This window comes from Colius striatus, chromosome Z, assembly GCF_028858725.1.
Source record: "Colius striatus isolate bColStr4 chromosome Z, bColStr4.1.hap1, whole genome shotgun sequence".
Taxonomy (NCBI): domain Eukaryota; kingdom Metazoa; phylum Chordata; class Aves; order Coliiformes; family Coliidae; genus Colius; species Colius striatus.
In genome coordinates this window covers 15,872,351-15,889,480 of record NC_084790.1, presented here as the reverse complement: position 1 = coordinate 15,889,480, position 17,130 = coordinate 15,872,351, and the positions used below count along the sequence as shown (strand labels likewise).

The 17,130-nt window shown below is 42.4% G+C and overlaps 1 protein-coding gene across 1 annotated transcript in view; it reads left to right on the top strand.

Moving 5' to 3' along the window:
* Positions 1–2,813: 2,813 nt before the first annotated feature.
* The window catches only part of PLPPR1 (phospholipid phosphatase related 1), a 125,257-nt gene continuing 110,940 nt past the window's right edge, over positions 2,814–17,130 (top strand). Inside the window, exon 1 of the mRNA XM_062018275.1 lies at positions 2,814–2,990. The gene's annotated coding sequence lies outside the window, so the exon portion shown is untranslated. The remainder of the gene's footprint in view (positions 2,991–17,130) is intronic.

Below are 17,130 nucleotides of genomic sequence, written 5' to 3'. Positions count from 1 at the left end.
GAAGAGTCACAACGTGAGAGGTCTTACTGAGATTTCTTTTGGAAAGAGGAGAAACTACCATCAGGAGCTAAAAAAAATCAGTAAAAACCAGCTATATAAGTCCATGTGGGAAGTACACATGCAGTTGTAGTGAATGTTGTCACATTTGTTCTTCTGTGAACATGTACAGACTGCTGAATTATTGCAATTTAGTCTTCCAACTCTAATACTAGATGAAGGGACTGACATACCTGTGCCCCCAGTTGAAATGTCATTGACTGAAAACTCAAATTTGTTGTTTTTAGCAGTAAAAAATTAATCTTTTTTCTATAGTACTTTTTTTTTAACATCTTTTTTTTTTTTCTGCCTATTGTAGAGAGCTGCACATAGAGAACAGCACTTTGCCCACAGTATTTCACTAACAAATGTGAGCAAGTACTGTTCCAGCAAGCTGGATAACCAGTTTCAATGCACTTTGGGTACTAGCTACAGTCTGATTCGAAACATAAATGGGTATGGAATTCTAGGAAGAAGATAAACATTTATTTAAATTAACAGGCTAGATATGCTTTTTCTGGGAAATAAGAACATGCTGAAAAACTGTAAAAAGCCCAGTGTAGATGTATGGTGCTAAAACAAAGTACTGTGATTGTTCTGAAGGCAAAGCATACTGTTGAGAGGTTGCATTTGTTTGGATTTTGTGGAGTGGGGTCATGTCCCCTGAAAGGCAGGATGCAGTTTCCACTTGTTTACTATTTAGAAAGGGCTTCTGGTAAAAGATGATTCTTGTTTATATTTCTCAATTTGTTTTCTCTTTTGTTTGCTTGGTTTATTCTCAAATGTTCCTCCTATTAATATGTCTTCTGGAGCTGCCTGGCCTACTTTAGGCTAAAAATAGCCTTTGTTGCTACTGCTGTAGCTCCACCAAGCCACACAATACCCACACTGGGAAAGAAAACCTCATGCCCTGTTGAGCTTTCCTGAAATGACAAGGTCAGAAATCCATATGACCAAAAGGCAGGAGGAAAATCAAATCCTGCCCTCCTGCTCTGCTTCTGTCAGGCTTGCTGATGGTGCAGAGTGGGGAAATAGAAGAAGGGCATGCTAGTGCTTTGGTTTCCTGATGCATCCTCCACATTCACCAAGAACAGTAGATGCCATTTAATTTATGGAGAGATGTGAAAGAAACAGTGAAAACACACAGGTATAAAGCTGCAAAGACATTTTCATGCTTCCAAGCAGTCATTAGACCAATGCTGCCCATGCTGTTGCAACTGCTTAAACAAACAGGAATACTTCTGCAATTGGGATATATTCAGTGGGCTGTGTAAGACTCCTGGTGTCTTACAATTGAAAAATGCTCTGGATACACAAATGTTTTCCTCTGCATTGCAGCAGACAAAACTTAATGCTTCTCAGACTCAAGTGGATAACTTCACACTACTTGTCTGCAGGTGCCAAACAGTCTACGTGGCCCACAATGCCTGCTGGTGAGATGAAAACAGTCTGGGCTTTTGGTAATCTTGGATAAGTCACCTTAAAGCAGTGTGGTACATGCTCCCCACCTATGAAGTAGGGGGTTGGGAGGGGTGGAAGCATAATGAAGCACCCAGCAACACTTCTGCAGCTACCTTGGTAACCAAGGAATGAAACTATTGCTCCACAGATAAAAATTTTGTGTTCATAATTTACTCCAACTTGTGAATGCTATTTTTTTCCATTTTACAGTTAAGGCATATTTGCAAGAGCACTTCCACACACTTGTGGGTAGCCAGGACTCTGCACTCATTTGCAGTAGCTTAACTCCTCAGTCATCTTTTTCTTTGCCCTTCCAACTAGGAATTTGCCTTACAAATAAATAGTTGGGGCAGTATCTTTCTCACTTATAATAGCACTTCTTTGTCTTGAAGGCAAATCTGAACCTAATGCAGAGGAAGCACAAGGTCCTCTCTTGGTATTCTCACTCAACTCGTAACTGACAGTTGAGGAGAGGTTATGTCAGGTACGAAGAGTTCAGAGTGGCCCATCAGCCCCTGCAAAGCAAGAGTTGTTCAGGTGGATGGGGAAACTGACGTTTTTTGAGCAGGGGCTCACAACACTGGGCACCATGTCCTGTCAGCCATCCTGTGCATGATGCATGGGAGAAGTAGGCACGCTGGCAATGCCAGAGGCTGGATCAGGGTCTGGATCCTACTATCTTCCTGCCACAATGGTCCTCTAATCCAGGGCATTCCCGTTATGGGTCGCCCAGATCTCATCCCTCTGTGTGTTCAGTTCTGCTCCCTGGATTCATTCTCTTTCCCTCTCCCTTTTTTGGGGGGTGTGTGCAGCCCAGCCTGTGGTCATGTTGTGTGAAGCTACTGGAGCTGCGTGTTCACCGCAACGGTGAGGAACTGGGAGAGGAATGGCAGGAGGGGGGCTGCCGGACTGCCTCCAGACTCTGCCTGGAAATTGCCGAATTTCAGGTAGAAATGTCTCCAGCGGTGGGAGTGGTCGTCTTGCTTCCCGATGCCGCGGTGTGCGGGAGCGGGGAAAGCCCTGGGGACCACATCGGTGACCGGTGGCTCCGGCACAAAGGACACCGGGGCCAGCCGGGGGCACGGCAGCGCCGCGGCAGGCGAGGGGGGCCGCCGCGATGCCCGGGGGGGATCCCACTTCCTCCCCTCCCCTCCGCCTGCCCCTCGCTCCCCGGCCGGCCCCTGTCCCCTCCCTCTGCTCCGCAGCCGAGGCGGGGGGCTGAACGCCAGGTCCGGCGCACGGGAGGCAAAGGAGGTGAGGCGGGCGATGGGGAAGGAGCTGCGCCGGTTACCCTGCGGACCTCGTTAAGGAGGAAAAAGTGCGGGCGGCGAGGGGCGACAGAGAAGGCGGAACGAGGAGGACGTCCCCGGCCCCCGCCCCTCTCCACCGCGCCGACGAGGGAGGGCGGACCACGATGCCCGGGTGGCGGGCGCTGCCCGCCCGCCCGCATGGAGACCGCCACCCGTAGCGGGGCTGCCGCAGCGTAACGCGGGGTGAGCCGGGCGGGCGGGCGGGCCGACCGACGCGGGGGCCATTGCGGGGCAGCTTCTGCGGCCCCGCGGCATGCGGGGGCCGGGGCGGAGAGCGAGGGCCGCGGCAGCCCGCTGGCGGAGCTGCCTCCGTCCGCCCGGGCAGCACCGTGTCCCGGGGGACGGGGCGTGGGGAGAGCTCGGAGAGGCAGCAGGAGCCCGAGCACGGCCCCGGCGGGCTTTGGGCGGCGGGAGTCGGGGCGAGGCAGTGCTTTCCTGCTTGCCTCTTGCGAGCTGAGATAGGCGGGGGTGCGGGAACCGGCAGAAAAGCGTTCCGCGCCTTCAGCGTCCCTGGGGGCAGGGGCCGGTGCAGAGCGCCGTGTCGCCGGGGCGGCGGCGCCCGGCCGGCGGGGGCGCGCCGGTTGCCGCGTGGCGAGCAGAGGCAGCGCGGCGGTGATGGAGGTCCGTTGGCGGAGGGACGCTGCCGCCTGTTCCGCGCGGTGCTGCGGCCGCACCCCTGGCGGGACGCTGCGTCCACAACACACACCTCACACACCTCACGGGTACCACAGCGGCGCCTGAGGTCCGGGCCGAGGCGGGCTGCGGCTTGCCGGTGGCGCTGGGCGAGCACCGCCCTGCCCGTCGCCGCAGCTCCCTGGCGGGGCAGCCCGTGGTATTCTCCGGCCGCCTTCGTGGTGGAAGCGCGTGAGCTGTCTTCGCCCCGGGAGCGTAGACGGAGCGGTGGTTCCCGTCGGGAACGGCTGTTGCCGGTGAAGGCAGACACCATGTTTTGTTACTCCGTTCCCTTGCTCCGTGCTCTTCGCTCCTCTCCTCTGCCGGTCTCTCGCAGTGCTGCCGAGTTGGTTTGTAGTTTGGGAGAAGGCTGCGTACTGCAGCAGGGCGTGATAGATATGCTGCGTGACAGGCAAAGAGGCTTCGGAGAAGAGAGAAAAATTATCATTGTAGAGACCTGACCTTGAGTATTTTTGCATCGCTGTAAAACCCAGGTGGTTCCGAAAGAAAAAGGCCGGCATTTTGATCAGCTGTTTAACAGCTTGCAAGCAGCTAGATGAGAATTCCTGTCTGTCATCTGAGATTGTACAATAGCTTTCTGATCTCTCAGGGTGAGGACTTCAGAAGTAAATTGGTCAGGATAACAGTACTGGTCCTGCTTGTGGTGTGGACTTGGTGGGTGCATGAAGACACCTGTGATGGAGCAGGAACTTCCAAGTGGCATCAGCCCTGATCACAAATTAGATGGGTATGGTGAGGAAAAGTAGAGGTCATGGCTTTGTGCTCAGATTAATGCCTGTTTCTATTTGTGCACAGGGAAAGATGTTTTTATAACGGGTTCTTGGGCTTGACTTGGGAAAGGTTTCCAAAAGAGTTATTGCAGAAGGGGTTACCTTTGAGGCACAGGCTATTCAGACTGCCCTAAACCTTTGAATTTCAAGATCCAGTTTAGACTGAAGATGTTGCCCGGGACCTCTGTCTTCTTAAGTGATGTTGCTGCTCTCAGGCGTGATTTTTTGGGAGGCTATTTCTAAAAATAAAGATGTGTAAGGCCTTAGTGGAAAGGTTTCTTGTTTGTCCATGGGTAAGTTTGTACTGTACAGGAGGAGAACCTGATGTGAAGGATTGACATAGAGGAGGAGAAAGGACAAAATTTACATCAGCTGGGATCTGTTGAGTGGTGGGAGTTACGAAAACAGCTCCCTACTACCTCCTCTTATTTATTTGTATTCCTTCCTCCTTAGCTTTCATTACTAGCTCTCACAAGGCATATTTCAATGTTGCCTTATGCTCACTCTGAGTGGAAAACCAGTGATGCTGAAAAATACACTAAACCCATGGATATCAAGAAGGATGATAATTGGTGCTATTTCTCCTTTGATGGCAAATGTGGATGTTACAGAATATGTGGACTTCCTAGACAAAACTGTGCTACTTATTAACCTATTTCAACACACACAATAAAGACCATGCCTTCCTCCCCCAACTATTGATGAGACATCAGAGGAGAAAAGGAGCTGGTGAGGAACCATATCCTTAATTCCTCAGCCATACAGTCACACCTGATCAGTTACAGAACCTTTTGCTGGATTTGTAATTGGAGACATATTGTGACTGAATTGAGAGAGTTCAGTAGCACAAGGACATTTCTGAATTTGCAATTGCATAGTACCAGTCTTTTTTAATATTATACATTAATTTTCTTTGGCAGCTTTGATCATCATGAAAAACTTTACATTTTTTTTTCTTTGCTCAGCTTTCACTGTCTCTTTGTTGAATGTTGGAAGTCTTGGTGCACTTTGTTGTTTTGAGGGATTTTTCTTTTTTAAATTGGAAGACATTTCCATGATTGCTACTTCATCAGATAGTATGTCAAACTGATTAGCCTACTTTCTAGTGCTCTAATTTTTCTTCTTAATACTCTCTGCAAGCAGAAATATCTTGCAGTTCTCTAGAAATACAACAAAATGGAGGAAACATGTTTTTCTAATTGTGTTCTGGAGGACCTATTGTGAATATAGCTTTGTCTGCAATTTTGTTGTGGAATTGTCACTTACCACGCAACTAGACTCTGAAGATATGCCAACTACTTTCATGGAAAACAACTACCTATCAATGCTTAAACTTTTTTTTTTTTGATCCACTAGTGCTGGCTTGCTTATGCTGGTTGAAGTTATGGCAAAAAGACTATCTTTTTTAAGTTGATTAATCTTCAAGAGTTAAGATCTATTTTCAAAAATTTTTTCCCCCATCATTTCATGAAGATAAATGTAGAGCAAAGACAAATTCTGTAGTTCTGATGCTAGAACCCTCTGCAAACCTCTCTTTTCTCTCTCTATGGTTTATGCAGAGCAAATCTGTGACACACAGTCAATTCTCCAGTAGTTTTCAGACAAGGGTGCTGAAATCAGCTGTGCCACCTTGTTCTGAGAGGCTAGATTGGAGTGGTTATTTCTTACGAAGCGACAACACACCTGCTTATGACACCATAAGCCTTGAAGCCTTTGCTTCTGTCCATTCTTTCCCAGGTGAGATTCCCACGTGAATTAAATAGATTCCATTTTGTTCAGTCAGCTTGTTTGGCATCTGAAAGGTTAGTCCTCCAGAACATGCTGTGTAGTGTCTGCTGTGGCTTCTAATGGGGTTCTGTGATGTCCTGTGCTTTGATTTTCCTCAACTCTGGAGGATATGAGATAGGCTGGCTTGATGTTACATTGACTTCTGTTGACTTAACCCTGTACTCAGGCTGTGTTTTATTTTCATATTTTTCTCTCTCCTTTTTTTTAAATCTGATCACAGACAGAAAAGACTGGGTGCAAACATCAATCTGCAAACACAGCGTTCTCTGAAGAACACCTAAAGCTCTTGAGGTTTCTAATAAGTAGTCGTTCGGGTGGTTCATAAATACAAAACTAGCAACCGATATGTTTATTGCTACTAGTGTGGGAAATTGGTGCTGCAGCTTGCTCACATATCTGCTCTTACCTAATTGGACAATTTTCTGGATTTGCTTACCCAGGATGAAACTTGCTTTTCAGCAGTGCTTTTCAGAAATGCTTGTGTGGCATTGCTGAGATAGCAGTTAGGAGCGGCATTGTCCTGATGCAGAAAACCTCATGCTTTTGTTAATATGCTCCCACTGAGTCTATTGTATGGTATGAAAAAGGGAGGCTATAGAATCAGTAGCAACTCAGAGTAATCATTAGCTGGGTTGTTGGGTATGGGGTAAACATTCACTCTGTTTATTTCCTTTTGGGAAAACCTGCTACACTGGTAGCCTGTACTCTCTGCACTGTAAAAATAGCACTGAACTGTCCATTTTTATTGTCAAGTCAGACTTCCTTACAGTTCTAACTGCCTGAATTATCTGTAACTGGGGTGGGGACAATTCCGTGCATTTGTAGGGAATGGAGAGTAGTGTCACTTGTGGTAATCTTTGCCATGCAGCCTGTTTTTCTAATAAGCAAGGGGATCACAATTTGGCAATCTTGAAATACAAGCTAACATTACTTTCCTAATTGTGTTTATTTCAAAAGGGTTGAACTTTGCTAATGTGGAGTGCAGAAGATCCTGTGATAGTGTCTGATTGTGTCTTGTGCAGCTGCTGCCCTTTCTGGTTATAGTGAAAATCATACAGGAGTGATGGAGGATGTAATTAGTTGGAAAGGGGTGGCTGCATGTGGGAGAGTGGGGACAGAATGGGCTTATATGTATAAGACAATGTTTTGATCCATATTTCTGAAGGATTTATGAAGCATATAATTATCCTGATATCCAGAATGAGAATTGGCTTCACGGCAGATCCACCTGCACAAATCATCAATTCGCCATGTCCTCTAGGAATCTTGAGGACCTGCATCAATGTAAAGGCATGCCATTTGTTGCCAACTGACAGAACTGTATCTGCCAGATAGAGGTTTAAAGTAAGCCATGAGCTTAGACTTCCTTTACATTTGGAATAGGGTTTCTGCTTTTCATGTTTGAAAGGTGTCACTTCTATGACTATACAAAGGTGGTTACACTCCACACATCCTCTACTCCTTGAAGCTACTTGTTTAAACAGTGTATCCCTCTTTTCTCTTTGTTGTGCTTTTTGGACTGGAGAGCTGATTCTTTGCTTTGAAAGATTATCCTGTGGAGGAGCAACGTTTAGAGTCGATGGCTGTTAATACTGATGACAAAGAGGGTTTGCAGAATGCATGACAAATGTCTGTGAGAAACTTACTCTCTTAGTGGCTCTAAGTCCACTGTTACAACCTCAGAAGGCAGACTTGATTTCAAAATTGAACTCTGCACAATTAAAATAATAAGCCTTATTCTGAAGTTGCTCCAAGGACACATGCTGTATAAATCTGAAGAAGCATGTGTGAATCCTATGTCTGGTGCCCCAGCATAGTCTCATTTGAGTGGACTTGAGGCCTGCTGAGAGTTTGCCAGTGCTGATGGATTTCTAGAGAAGATGAGGGTTCGACCTTCTTAGAAGAATTGCCCCGTTCAGCATGAATTTTCATAGATGTTTCTTGTGCTGCTTTTTACTGCTTTCACTGAAGCACCAGTGAATTCAGAATTCTGCTTCACTACCCATCAGTTTAAATCAATCAAAATGAGGAGAAAAAATCCAACTTTGATGGAAGCACATACTGCAAAAGGCACTTGTATCACATTTATATTCTGCTCTGTGCTTCTGTCACCCACGCTTGTAAAATACTCACAACAAAATGAAGTACTTTTAATTTTCAGATATGCAAAAATGTATTATATTTGCTGAGTAATTATTGGAAGCTCTTCTAAAGTACCTTATTTTTCTACTTCATCCCTTCTTCCATTTCTTGTGCAATGAGAGGGGTGTTTAGTAGTGCATGAACTGAAGAGAAACTCAGTTTGTATTACCTATTTGTTCTTCAATTGACTGAAATATTTAGCAAGAAACATGAAAAATATAATTTCATAAGCCACAGCTGGGATTTTTGAAGGGCCTCACGAGAACCACGTAGGGGAGAAAGAAAAATTATTGGAAGAATGAACAGTCATTGTAAAAGCATGCCTTTTCTTCCCTAAAAGACTTAAATCACACTCCTTTGTGCTTGAGGCTTGCTTGAAATACCAATGAGACATGCTCAGTAACATGCCAGAATAACATAGTTCTGATGGCAATGCCATATTTGGGTAAATTAAGCCAGAACTGTTGACACATTCTCATGTAGGAATCTTGCCCTCTCACAGAGCAAACCTGCTTACAGACGTAATGCTTTTTCTCTTTCCTACCTCTCAGAGTAGGAAGAGACCTACTTGACCCTGCTTGTGAAGTGCTGTGCCAATTTGTCAAGCATACTTGAGGACAAGCAGGACAGGACAGCCTACAAAATGCCAGGGTGTCCGTACCAGTAGACTGCAAAGTGCCGCAGAATGCCATTTATTGCTTTGTAAGGATCGTTCCCACTGTTTTCTCTGAGCATGACTGCGCTCCTGATGAAGAGGTACCCTGGGGGGTGTCTTACTAGACACCATGCTGAGAACTGTGTACAGAAAATACATATGTGTGGTGAGCAGCAGTGTTTGCATATCTTCTTAGCGTAACTTAGAGTAATGTCAGGTAGCTCAAAACTAGGTTGCTGGGTTGCAGAGCTGTGTCCTGTAATCTACCAAACTGAAAGTGGAACAGATTTTAAAGAACTGGATGTGAAAAACCTAATATACAGTGGATCATCTTAGCAACTGTGGTGTTCGGGGATTTGAGTTGGTCATAGAAGGGTATCCACCCTAAAAAATATGTGGTTGATATGTTTCTTCAGAACACGACCAGGTCAGTCAGAAGACACCAGTCTCTAGTGTTCCTCTTCTAACACTGGGCTGAGTCAAGGAAATTTCAAGTCCCCCCAATACAAATGTATGCCTCAAACTGATGGAGGTTTCACACCCTTGCATCACTTAGACAAATTAGTCTCAGTTATCTTGAGAATACAGTGAATGTTATTGGAAAGGCATGAGAAGATGTAACACAATATGTCAGTCATGAAAGCCATTAGGAGCAGATAATGTCTTTGAGCAGATAAAACACCAGAAAAGTAAAATATTAGAAAAGTAAAAACCATTCATGAAATATCCAGCTTCCTGATGCTCATTGAGACCCTACTACTTGCTGGCTTCACAGTGCTGTGTACTTCAAACACAAGGCGGTTGCAGGTTGGTTTTGTGTGTTGATGAGCACCACGTTGAGGGCAGCTCTTTCTGTCAGCCTGTGGTATTGGGAAAACTAGAGGTAGGTCATGGGTTGTTGCAACTACATTGCTGCTGTGAGGCTGCCAAAAACACAGAGGAAAATTGTTGGCACTGTAGTTGTTTCAGGCACTGCAACAGCAGTGTGTGGAGAGAGAGACTTTGTGTGGTATTGTCTTGTGTAGTATATCTGCTCCTGCTTTCATGCGTGCCCTTGTGCATGAAGCCAAGTATTTGAGAAACAACTTGGAAGTTTTAAGATACCTGAGATTTGATAAGGATAGAGGCAACTGAAAGGAAAGAAAAAGACAGGTTTGGAAGTACTCAACTTGAGCTTCATACAGAAGCTGTGATAGTAATGCAGAGATAGCATAAAGCCACATTAATCAGTCCTGCCACCTGTGCTACAGGAGATGGAATTCACACCTGGCCCACCCACTGCCTGTCAGTGAGTTCAGCTTGCTTGGGGAGTGCTGGAGCTGGACTGTGTATGACTTGCATCAGCTGACAGATTATGCAAGCCAGTTGCGGAATATAACTAATTCACAGGTGTTCAGCAAGAAAAGCAGCGTCTGTGCTACAAAGAATGATCTTTAAAGACTTTGTTTAAGGACTATGTGCCAATCATTTGCTTTTAAGATTTGTATGAAAGTGGAGGAAAATTTTACTACAAATGGCTGGTTTATTAATTTGTTTTTCTTATGCAGGCAGTTTCCATGGTAAAATAAAATTCTGGAACATAGAGATTCCTGCCAAAAATTACTTGCTTCTGAAAAGTTTTACCCCAAAACATTGAACAGAAATATTGTGCATACATTGTTTTTCCACAGAGCTTCTTTTGTAGGGTTTGTTTGATGTTTACATAAAATTGGAAACATAAAATAATGCACTATTATGAATTACACTTTTTTGTTTTCTTTGTTTATTTCTAGTTGAGAGTGTGACTTTTTATCTTTTTCTGTGTTATGTTAGTGTCTTGAGTTTGGCAGAGAAGATTCTGCTTTTGACTTTGGTATCTAGAGTGATAGAAGCGATGGGTAGCTTGAAGTAACAAAAAGAGATAAGGATCTAGTGAAAGTCCTCTCTGTCTGCTTGTTTTGTTTATGTATGTACCTGTGTTCATTAGTTGGATTTTTGTGGAAGTTTTCTCGAGTTTGTGGTTATGTGATGGAAAAAAGGAGGAGAAGACCTAGGCAGGAAAATGTTTTGAGTTGACCAAAGCCAAAAGTTTTTCTTACTAATAGGAAGAAAACAAGAGTATCATTTCAGATAGAATGAAATATTTTGTGTTGTACCACTGTTTTAGCTCTCTGTGTTTTGCAGCTTCATTCTGTAAAAACTTTATTTTCTTTACCCAGAATTCAATTTGAAACAACCTACTGAAGTTGTTGACTGAAAGCATGTCTCCAAGCCCCTCTGCTGCTCTTTCCTTTGCACGCAGCAGTTCTCTTAAGTGGGGGGAAAGCACACAGGTGGCGTTCACAAACCAGCAGTGGTGTGAACTGGATGGACTGCATTTATTTCCTGTTGCCTGTAATTCCCTAGGAAGTGGCTGCATTTGTCCTTACAGAAAAGGGACCACTAAAAATAGATTTTCCTGACAGTCTCTAACAACTATTGAAAAGAAAGATTAAGATGCTTTTTTTGTTTTTTAAGAAAAAGACCTCAACCTGTAACAATCTTGTTGCCTAGGCATGACATTAGACTTAGTTTCTGATCACCACAAAATCATGAATTAGGTATTTGCATGAAGAAATATTAATGTCAGACTAAGCAAAGACTAACGGAAAGGGTCTGTGGCTGGAATGGTAAAAAAATGAATAAACGTCATTGACTTTGTTGCCCTCCTGCTGGCTTTATTCTCTAAATAGGAATATATAGGTCAAAGAAATGGTAAATAAAGTTGCTGACATTTTTTCGATACTGGTAGCTCTGCATTTCCTGGCATGGATCTCTGTATTTTTCAGTACATAATGACCTGCAATTAATCTGCAGTCATTTATCCAATCAAATGCTCATATCTTTGGAATTGACACCACTAGGGTGCTGAAAGGAAAAACAAAACTATTAGCAGATCAGCTAATCCATTTGGAGGAGGACCTCATCCTGTAATGTCTTTCAGGCCAGCAGGCCTGTAAGCATTCTCCAAGTGCTCAAAAAAAATTCATTTATCAGGTAACAGATGTTATTTGAAAATCATGAATACCGGTAGTATTAATTAATAGTTTACCTAAATGGTATTCAATCTCAAGGCAGACAAAGTTGAATTAGGAATGTATGTTAGTACTGTTCCTGGTGAGCTAAAGTTGGAACATATGTTCCTTCAGCACATGACCTTAAAATTTGTACTATTCATCCACATCCAGGATACTGTCAATGCACTCGTCATTATTGTCCTAAGTTATGCTGTTGAAGTTGGTTATTGGAGATATTTGCTTTCAAAATGATTCTGTTGCTCATTGCCACACTCCTGGCAGTAGATGAATTCATTACTCTGTGAAACCAGTCTGCTCTTAGGCCAATACTTTCTGGTTCCTCTCTGACAGCATCGACAAGAGAAATTGACAGCTTAAAGGGAGTACATGCTGCTTTCCTTATCAGAATATAGCAGTGGTGATGATGATATACACCCAGTGACTGAAGTTTTCCACTGTGGGCTTCAGCAAAGTTGGGAAGCAAATTTTTTCCTTTTTTTTTTTCTTTACATTGTTGAAGTATTAAAATAAGTTATATTTTGATACTAGAAATGAGTACTTGACTAGTATTTTAGGACAAACTTTTTTTTCTGTAAGTCTTCTTTTGCTTATCAGAATCCACCATGGCTAACATACAACGCTGTCTTAGTCGTTTCTTCTAGGGAAACTAACATCTTCATAATATTTTCTTAAATTGTTAATGTTAACATCCTTTTATAATGGTAAAGGCTTCATTTATCTTAGGAATTCCTCCCCTGGCTTCGTTTATACAGTAGAGATAGTTTCTGCTATTGTCAGAGACTTTATTGATGGTGTTATCTTGTGGTCCTTAAAGGTGACTTAATCTGGTCTGGTCATGGGATTCTTGGCTTAATTACACAGTGAAATGACTTCACAGGTCTAATATTTGTGCATCAGAGTGCTGATGTTTGGTTGCATTGCTCCTTTTATGGACCAGGAAAATATGCTTGCCAAATGTGAATGACATGAGTTGCAAAGACTTTAAAAATTGTAATTGTCGAAAGAACAGAATTATTTATTGAGTAGTCTACTTTTCATTATTATTTTGATACATATTTATCTGTCTCGTAAATTCCTTCCGAGGTCATTCTGATTCCTGATTCCAAGATGTTTGTCCTGTTACAGAGAGCTAGCAAAACAGCTATTACACTTTAAATTGAACTCATACTATATTTTACTGTGGACTGTATGGAGAGCACTCTTACTATTGCACTGATGTGATATGGAATGATTTTTTAAAATCTTACTGTATTGTGGAACACTAGAAAGCAATCATTTTTAAACTACCATTCCTCTTGTTATTTGAAGGTAAGGACAGTTAGCCATAGTAAAATACTTAGTATTACTGCTTGGAGAATTTCCTGTAGCTTGGTCATCTTCAGCAGAAGCTATTTAATGATGAAGGTAATTTAAAAAAAAAAAAAAAGGAAAAGTGCTTCTCTGTATTATAAAACATTCAACAAGGAAAATAGAAAAGCAAGAATAAAATCTACAGCATTTTGCAGGGAGATGTGAATGAGTTGGGCAGTAAATGGCATGTTAATCAGAACAAAGAGAGGACAGTGAGTATTTCAAGTAAAGCTCACATCAAACCACAAGACAGATAAGTGCATTTTGAGGTTTTTGCATTCTGCACCCCAGTGAAGAGGTAGTATCAATACCTGAATGGGTTTTGATTGGCATTGAATGGCTCTATGGGCAGAGAGAGAGAGAGATGATAAGGGATCAGTATACCCAAGTCCTCCTAGCCAGTGCATTTTCTTTGTCATGCTTTGTCCCTTGTCATCTCCTCCATCCTCTTATGTAATAGCAAAAGCCTTTTTTTTTCCTCACCTCTCCATGCCCTTTGCCCTGAAGTCCAATGTGTGAAGTGTCCCTCTTAGAACTTCATCTCCTTTATCCTTTTCATTTCATGTACCGTAACTGCAAGCTTCTTCTGCTTTATATGAGTACTTTGGTGTTACTCTTCAAGTCACACAACTCTTCTGGGGTTTGTTTACTCATATGTATTCAGTAGCAAAGCCGTCAACAGTCTGGCTAGCAAGAGTCAGGTCTTTTTCAGTTTTGTTCCCAGCTTGGCTTTATATTTTTTTGTTCTCACTTTGCTTTTGTGTCCACCTTTGCTCAGTCCTTATTTACTTTTGTCTTGTGCAGTTTTAGTTCCATCTCCCTGTGATGATAACAGAAGGAGGGAGCTGAAACTTCCTCAGTAGCTGCATTATGTCAGGAAAATAAACTGAGATTAAGTATGGGTTAAGGCGTTCTTGGTAGTATTTGCAGTTTTGAGTTAATTTTAAGCCTTATCAGCCTCAATGAGAGATTTAGAGTTTTGGTCAGATACAAATCATCAGTGATTCAAGATTAGTACTTTTTAAAATGATTTGCATTTAAACCTTCAAACAATTCTGCTGCTGGAACGTTTTGCTGATGATTTGTGGAGCACAGGAAGTAATGGAACTATTTCAGTCCAGGTGACTAACAGATGGGAATTACAAACTAATTTTCAGAACAACTCTCTCCCTCTGCATTAGTGTACTAGAAGTAGTTCATGCCCTGTTTTATCAGTTTGCTGTAAACAGTAACTGAACAGTTGAGCAGTGACAGCTTGCAAACAAATGCTGAGGTGCTGGAAGGGTGCAGCTGTCATCCTGAAAGTTGTGCAAAACTCCACATTTAATGTATGCATAGCACATCCATGGATGACAAATAGAAGTTACTGAGATACAGCTGAACTTTCAATGGGAGGGTGGAAGGCAAGTGATATGATGTAAAGTGGAGATGGAGAAGGAAGGAAATGAAAGGGTGTAAATGGTGGTGGTTCTGTGAGCATCAGTTGTTGCTGACAAGTGTTAGGGGAATGAGAATGGGTCTTTGTTTTTCCCATTTTCTGTATACCTTCTGGGATGAGCAGAAGATGACATCCCCCTACTTGGTCGTGGGATCTGTAAATGTTCATGCATACATTAACACAAAATGTATCTCTAAACCAGTCCTATACTGCACAGCTGTTGTATCAGCATTAAGACCATGCAGCTTCTTACTCCTGTCTACAGCACTTATAGCTTGTCTCTGGTTTTGCACTTCGAACATGCTTTTGGTTTGACCTCCTATGTAATGTATAGCTTGTCTCACGAGCATCCTCTAGAAAGGTATCTAAGCGTTTTAAGTTTCTCTTTGAGAGAAATACACATTGCTTTCTTCTCTCATTCTGTCTCTGCATGAAGGTGCAGTTTGTGGTACTGATATGTTGATGGTAGCCTGACTTGTTGCAGCCAGTGAAATTATACAGGTCTCTAGAAGAGGATGACATGTTTCATGTGAAAAGTGAAATATAACCCTGTGCAGGTAGCCCAGGTTTTATGTACTAAACAAAATTAGGTGGTTTGAGTAGGGTGAAATTAAGCCAAATAGAAAAGTAACAGAAGTTCTCTGTCATTTCTGGTTTGCTCAGATTAAACAGTGATTAATGCAGGCACTCAAACTCTTTCTAATGGCTGTGTTACTTTAAAGCTTGTTAATTTTTTTAGAAATCCTCATTTCACTTATAAAGTTTCAACTCTCATATTGGCCGTTGTTAACAGCCTTGAAAATGAAATAGAAACATAAAATAAAATGTACACAGAGATCTGTGGGTATCCATATTTTAAGTTAAACACTAGAATTTTTAATGGCAACTCATTCACATTTTGGAGAAGCTGTGGTGCAATTGACTTCGCAGACCACCTTTCCCCTTGTGAGATGTTTTTAACAGAATTTCATACGTCTTTGATTCTCTTGAACTTAATGGCAAAGCTTCTACTGATCAGTGGGATGAAGGTTTGACCCAATATTTGCAATTGCTGTAACTACCACCTTCCCCCCCACCTCCAACTTACTTAATGTAAAAATATCTAATGCCTCAATTAAATAAATGGTCTGTCTCTCCCTGGTTTCAAATGTTTTCCAGGGGACAGTTTTACAGTACAGTTCTTGTGTGTGTTTGTAAGTACTTGTGCTGTGTATGCTGATATGGCAATGAACACCAATTTGTTAAGGCATTCATCTTCTAGCCAAATGTGTATTTGACTGTTTTGAGTCACCCCTTGGTTCATCTTTTTTTTCCTGTCACCTTCCACTCTGCTTTGCTCACCTTGTCTCCCAGTCTGACAGTCTAATAGAAAGAAAATCAGATCAAAATAGCTTTTCCAACAGAAAAAAAAGGTCTGGATCTTGCTCAAATGTGAGGTCCTATATTGAAGAGCTGGTAATGCTGAGGAACATCTTCAGGAAGTTTAACTTGGTGATTTGGCCAAAAAACAAATGGTAAGGATAGAAATTATCTTGACAGAAGTAGAAAGGAAGGGTACTCTGATGCAGTTAGGTCATGAGTCCTTACTTGTCCATCCACAGACTAGAAAGAAGCCGTGGTTAACTTTATTTTCCCGCTATCACCTGCTGAGCACCTGAAGGCTGCTGCTGTTTGGTGTATAATTGAGTGTATTATGTGACTGCTGTGATGCCATTTTACTGGCCACAGTATACATGAGTGGACACAGCATATCTGCTCGTGAGTGGATACAGATCAGATGTCCAAGCTACTCACATTTCCAGAAAGTACCTGCCTAATAAGCATCTTCCTGCAGAGAAGTGTAAGCATAATGTGGTGTTTCTGACCCTGAGGAAGCCAGGGCCTTGAGATGGGTTGCTATAAGTGATGGATTTTGGCTAGATGCAGATGTAAGTGGAGAGGCAGGATGAGAGTTAAAATGCTGTGAAAAAAAGCCGTTAGCATGTAGGTGAGAGACATTTGTCTGACTAATGGTGTCTGTAGCATGCCTTTGGCCGTAGCACATGCTTCTGTAAATCTCACAGGTTCACATAATATAAAGAAAACTAGTCTAGGAATGAAAAGTACTTGATTAAAATGGTAGTCTCACTTTGCTACCCACTTTATTGCTGTCATAGCATAGCTGAGTTTGTTAATGAGATATACCAATTATAGATGGGTTTTTTCCCAAAACTGTAGGAGAAAAAAAAAAATTAAGGTCAATTGGTTTGTCTTTGTGGTGTTTTTGTGGTTTTTTTTTTTTTTTTTTATTAAAAAGGAAGCTATACTCCTTTTTAGAATAGTTTTAAGGAAAGGACAATTAACCATGGTCAAAATGAAAAAAAAAACAAAACCCAGACAATGTTTGTAGTCTTTTAATACATGAACCTGAAATGTACTTCCCTTCTGTGCA